Source organism: Ambystoma mexicanum, chromosome 2q (assembly GCF_040938575.1).
Source record: "Ambystoma mexicanum isolate Mex_15411 chromosome 2q, UKY_AmexF1_1, whole genome shotgun sequence".
Taxonomy (NCBI): domain Eukaryota; kingdom Metazoa; phylum Chordata; class Amphibia; order Caudata; family Ambystomatidae; genus Ambystoma; species Ambystoma mexicanum.
Genome location: NC_090924.1, coordinates 186,070,301 through 186,075,900, shown reverse-complemented (window position 1 = coordinate 186,075,900; position 5,600 = coordinate 186,070,301). Strand labels below are relative to the sequence as shown.

Sequence of the window (5,600 nt, the reverse complement as noted above, 5' to 3'; positions counted from 1 at the left end):
GGCACATGACAGGACAGAAACTTTCTTAATTTGCAAGTCTTTATTTTTTAATACATGTTTTTTTAATGAAGATTGAAATTGTATGTTCATACATATTACACGACAACACACTACATTTTGCGCCAAATTCAACACTCATGCCTCAGGAGCCTTTTACTTGTGAGTCCTATTGACTGAATGAACAGCCCCCTCTCCTTCAATTTCTTGACTTGTACTTTTAGAAGTGGCAAGCTTCTTTTGTTTTTTTATCCCATTTTACCAAACTCCGTTTTATCAGTTTCCACCTTGTTGTGCACTCCAGCGTAAACTGCTTTAAGGTGCTATTTGCAAACATTGTTCTGAACTACAGCTTTACTTGCTTCTAGGCCTTAATCTTTAATTGGGGCTGAGCAGTGTACTCTGGCTTTGGCTGCTTTTAGTTGGTTGGTTTCTTTTTTGATTTCTGTAACTTTCAAAGAGTCCCATTGTGAAATACCGTTGTCAGAATGTGCTACAGTGCATGAAAACTTAAAATAAATGGTTGTGAGAGGGAGAGGGGGAGGGAGGGGGCGGGGGGAGAAAGAGAGCGGGCGGGAGGGGGAAGGTTAAGGAGGGAGGGAGAGAGAGAGAGAGAGAGAGAGAGAGAGAGAGAGAGAGAGAGAAAAAACAAAGAAAATATGGTATTCGGGGGGGCTATGTTTTTACATGGAAAAGATTTTAGGCTTTTAATCAAGTGGAAAGAGGCTCTGTGGCTGGTATCTCAGCCTGTTGATGCTTTGTTGAGTTGCTTGGAACATGCAACAAAGGTGACCTGAAGCACTCCCGACCAGGTTGCATGTCTCTAATTTACTGAAATCCCACAGACCTCCTCCGTGTGCCACAAAGTACCTGAGCTCTGCAGTTGTTCCCCACAAGTCGCCAAGCTCCCCAGATTTACTTTCTCAGAGTTGCTAGTTACTGCTACCCCACCTCGACCACTATATTTTCCCCAGATACTTGCTACTGTGCAGAAAGCAGGGCTAAGAGAGAGGGAGAAGGGGTGTGCCTATGCAAATCATCTGCCAGGATCATTCCTGGGAGGTCATTCCATCCCACCAAATGACACCCGAGCAGCGGCACATAATTTGGAGAACAGAAATATTCGGACAGGCCACAAAGCAAAGGCTGGGCCGTTGATTGAGGAACCCTTTAGCCATGTCTCCCTAAGTTACCGAGGTCCAGAAAAATTCCACCCTCAGCTCTCATAGAGAGGTCCTTGGCCGATCGTGGCCGATCAGGGCCGTGAAGGGTCGGGGTGACTGCACACTGCCTCACCTTTTCACTGCTTTCTACAGCGGTAATGCTTTTGCAGAAGGGACCTGTACAAGTGATTTTATTCTGCGCTGTGGGAAAGTGACATTTAACCACTGGCATTAAGCAAACGACTTGCGCTGCTCAACGCACATACATGCAGAGAAATCATTTCATGTTTTTTGGGGAAGGTCTAGAGGGTCCTGCTGATTATTTATGAAGCTGTACGCTACTCTTGCTTTTACAGAGAGTCTTCCCTGCCCAGGAATGTTTAAGGCATACTGTATATCCCTCCCTTACAATGAAAACTCTGTTAAAAGCACAGAGGTACATAGGAATGGATCTGTTAAGAAATGAAACGAAAAACCTGGACAAAATGTCGAAACGGGTAGGATTTGGACTTAGCACATCTGACTGTGAGTCAGTTAATTGTATCTCTTCACCCACTGACCCCCTTTCCTTTTGTGTAATCCTTTTGCTCTCAATAGGATTTTCCAAAGTGGCTTTCATATAAAAGATCATAGACCTGCATTTTGTGGCACACAAGCCTCATATCCCGTTGCTCTTTATAAATTCACATCATCTCCCACCAATACAAGCTGTAAAAGATTTTCAGGGCTTAGCCAAGCAAACTAGACTTGGGTCGAAGGTTAAGCAATCCTTAAATCAGCAGCAGAGTTAACATTGAAATCAGCCTCAGAATCTCTTAAGGGATGGTCCAACATCTGTTGCTTGCAGCACGCAATGGGGCAGCCTGGGTGCTGACAGCTTAAGCCAGCTCCTGTTCTTGCCTTGTCCTTGATCCAGCCATGGGCCCACATGCACTCAGAGGAATAGAGTGTTTCTCGTGTCTATGGGTCTGCCGTGATGCTCTCACGCTTGCATCACCCAGCCTTCGTGATGGGGAGGGTGTGTCAATTTGCAAGCACCCTGCAGCATGAATCTGTTTATCTTTAAATATAATTGCCATTAAACCAAACCCTTTAGGACCGGATCAATACGGCAGAAAAAGAATGCTGATGTATTGCTGTTTGCCTCTTAATTTCATACCATCCAACATATAAATGGTGTTTGGTCAATGATTTGCCATATCAAATGTCCTTATGTCACAGGCAGAAAGTTCAGAGGTCCTAATCAATGGTTTGGTTGGCTCTCCCTTTGCGCTTGCCTTAAGGCGCCAGCACCAGAGGCTGCCCGATTGCGCCCTGAAAGCAACCAATGTTGAGCCATCCTTTAAGAGATTCTGAGGCTGATTTCAATGTTATTTTTGCTGCTGATTTAACGATTGCTCAACCTTCGACCCACGTCTAGTTTCCTTGGCTATGCCCTTGACATCTTTTACAGCTTGCATTGGTGGGAGATGATGTGAGTTTATCGAGAGCAACGGGATATGAGGCATGTGGGCCATAAAAAACAGCTCTGGGATTTTTTTTTAATCAGAAAGCCCCTTTAAGTAGGGAACTTTGGATGGACAGCCCTGCTGAGAGCAAAAGGATTACACAAAAGATAAGTGGGTCAGTGGGTCAAGGGATAGCACATCTGACTGTGAGTCAGTTTATTGTTAGTCCAAATCCTACCCGTTTCAACATTTTTCCAGGCTTTTTGTTTAATTTCTTAACAGATCCATTCCTATGTAGCTCAGCAACACATGTACTAATATTGGAATGATAATGGGAACATTGAATTGGCCCCTGCTCTGAAGGATGACACGTACATTTGTAAAGCATTCACTATTTTTAGCACATGACGGGACAGAAACTTTGTTAATTTGCAAGTCTTTATTTTTTAATTCATCTTTTTTGATGAAGATTGAAATTGTATGTTCATAGGGGCTGACGCCTGGGCAGCGGCAGGCAATTTGGAGAACAGAAATATTATTCATACATATTAAACAACAACACAATACATTTTGCGCCAAATTCAACACTAATGCCTCAGGAGCCTTTTACTTGTGAGTCCTAGTGACTGAATGAACAGCCCCGTCCCCTTCAATTTCTTGACTTGTACTTTTAGAAGTGGCACGGTTCCCATTCGACCAAATTCAGTATTATCACTTTCCCCATTGTTGTGCACGCCAGCGTAAACTGCTTTAAGGTGCTATTTGCAAACATCGCTCTGAACTACAGCTTTATTTGCTTCTAGGCCTTTATCTTTAATTGGGGCTGAGCAGTGTACTCTGGATTTGGCTGCTTTTAGTTGGTTGATTTCTTTTTTGATTTCTGTAACCTTCAAAGAGTCCCATTGTGAAATACCATTGTCAGAATATGCTACAGTGCATGAAAACTTAAAATAAATGGTTGTGAGAGGGAGAGGGAGAGGGGGAGGGAGGGGGCGGGGGGAGAAAGAGAGCGGGCGGGAGGGAGGAAGGAGGGAGGGAAGGAGGAAGGGAGAGAGAGAGAGAGACAGAGAGAGAGGAAACAAAGAAAATATGGTATTCGGGGGTTGGGGGGCTATGTTTTTACATGGAAAAGATTTTAGGCTTTTAATCAAGTGGAAATGGCTCTGTGGCTGGTATCTCAGCCTGTTGATGCTTTGTTGAGTTGCTTGGAACATGCAAGGAAGGAGACCTGAAGCACTCCCAACCAGGTTGCATGTCTCCAAGTTACTGAAATCCCACAGACCTCCTCCCTGTGCCACAAAGTTCTGGGCACTGAGCTCTGTAGTTCCCCACAAGTCGCAAAGCACCCCAGATTTACTTTCTCAAAGTTGCTAGTGACTGCTACCCCACCTCGACCACTATATTTTCCCCAGATACTTGCTACTGTGGAGTAAGCAGGGCTAATAAAGAGGGAGAGGGGGTTTGCCTATGCAAATCATCTGCCAGGATCCTACCTGGCAGGTCATTCCATCTTACCAGCTGACACCTGGGCAGCGGCAGGTAATTTGGAGAACAGACATATACGGACAGGCCACAAAGCAAAGGTTGGGCCGTTGATTGAGGATCCCTTTAGCCATGCCTCCCTAAGTTACCGAGGTCCAGAAAAATTCCACCCTCAGCTCTCATAGAGAGGTCCTTGGCCGATCGTGGCCGATCAGGGGAGTAAAGGGTCGGGGGTGACTGCACACTGCCTCACCTTTTCACTGCTTTCTACAGTGGTAATGCTTTTGCAGAAGGGGCCAGTACAAGTGATTTTGTTCTGCGCTGTGGGAAAGTGGTTAATGTCAGTGGATAAATGTCAAACTACTTGCGCTGTTCAACACACATACATGCAGAGAAATAATGTTATGTTTTTTGGGGAAGATCTAGAGGGTCCTGCTGATGATTTATTAAACTGTCTGCTACTCTTTCTTTTACATAGAGTCTTCCCTGCCCAGGAATGTTTAAGGCATATTGTATGTCCCTCCCTTACAATGAAAACTCTGTTGAAAGCACAGAGGTACATAGGAATGGATCTGTTAAGAAATGAAACAAAAAGCCTGGAAAATGTCGAACCAGGTAGTATTTGGACTTACAAAAGACGGACTCACAGTCAAATGTGCTATCCGTTGACCCACTGACCCCCTTACCTTTTGTGTAATACTTTTGCTCTCAGTAGGGTTGTCCAAAGTTCTCTTCTTAAAGCGGCTTTCTTATAAAAAATCCTAGACCTGCTTTTTGTGGCACACATGCCTCATATCCCGTTGCTCTTGATAAACTCACATCATCTCCCCCCAATACAAGCTGTAAAAGATTTCCAGGCCTTATCCGAGCAAACTAGACGTGGGTCGAAGGTTCAGCAATCCTTAAATCAGCAGTAAAGTTAACATTGAAATCAGCCTCAGAATCTCGTCAAGGATGGTCCAACATCTATTGCTTACAGGGCTCAATCGGACAGCTTCTGGCACTGATGCCTTAAGCCACTTCCTGTTGTTGCCTTGTCCTTGATACAGCCATGGGCCCACATACACTCAGTGGAACAGAGTTTTTCTCATGTCTATGGGTCTATTGTGATGCTCTCAGGCTTGCATCACCCAGCCATTGTGATGGGGAGGGGTGTCATTTTGCAAGCACCCTGGAGCATGAATCTGTATATCTTCAAATATAATTGGCATTAAACCAAACCCTTTAGGACCAGATCAATACAGCAGCAAAGAATGCTTATTCATTGTTGTTTCCCTCTTCATTTCATACCACCCGATATTTAAATGGTGTTTGGACTTTCTACCCTCTGACATAAGGACATTTGGTATGGCAAACCTTTGACTAGATGTCCTAATCAATGGTTTGATTGACTCTCCCTTTGCACTTGCTTCAGCAACACATGTACTAATATTGGAATGATAATGTGAACATTAAATTGTCCCCTGCTCTAAAGGATGACACGCACATTCGTAAAGCATTCACTATTTTT

At 44.3% G+C, this 5,600-nt stretch overlaps 1 non-coding gene across 1 annotated transcript; it reads left to right on the top strand.

Moving 5' to 3' along the window:
• The first annotated feature begins 5,495 nt into the window (after window positions 1-5,495).
• On the top strand, window positions 5,496-5,600 carry LOC138570697 (U6 spliceosomal RNA). Its single transcript, XR_011303732.1, has one exon. It is a non-coding gene; the product is annotated as a U6 spliceosomal RNA (small nuclear RNA).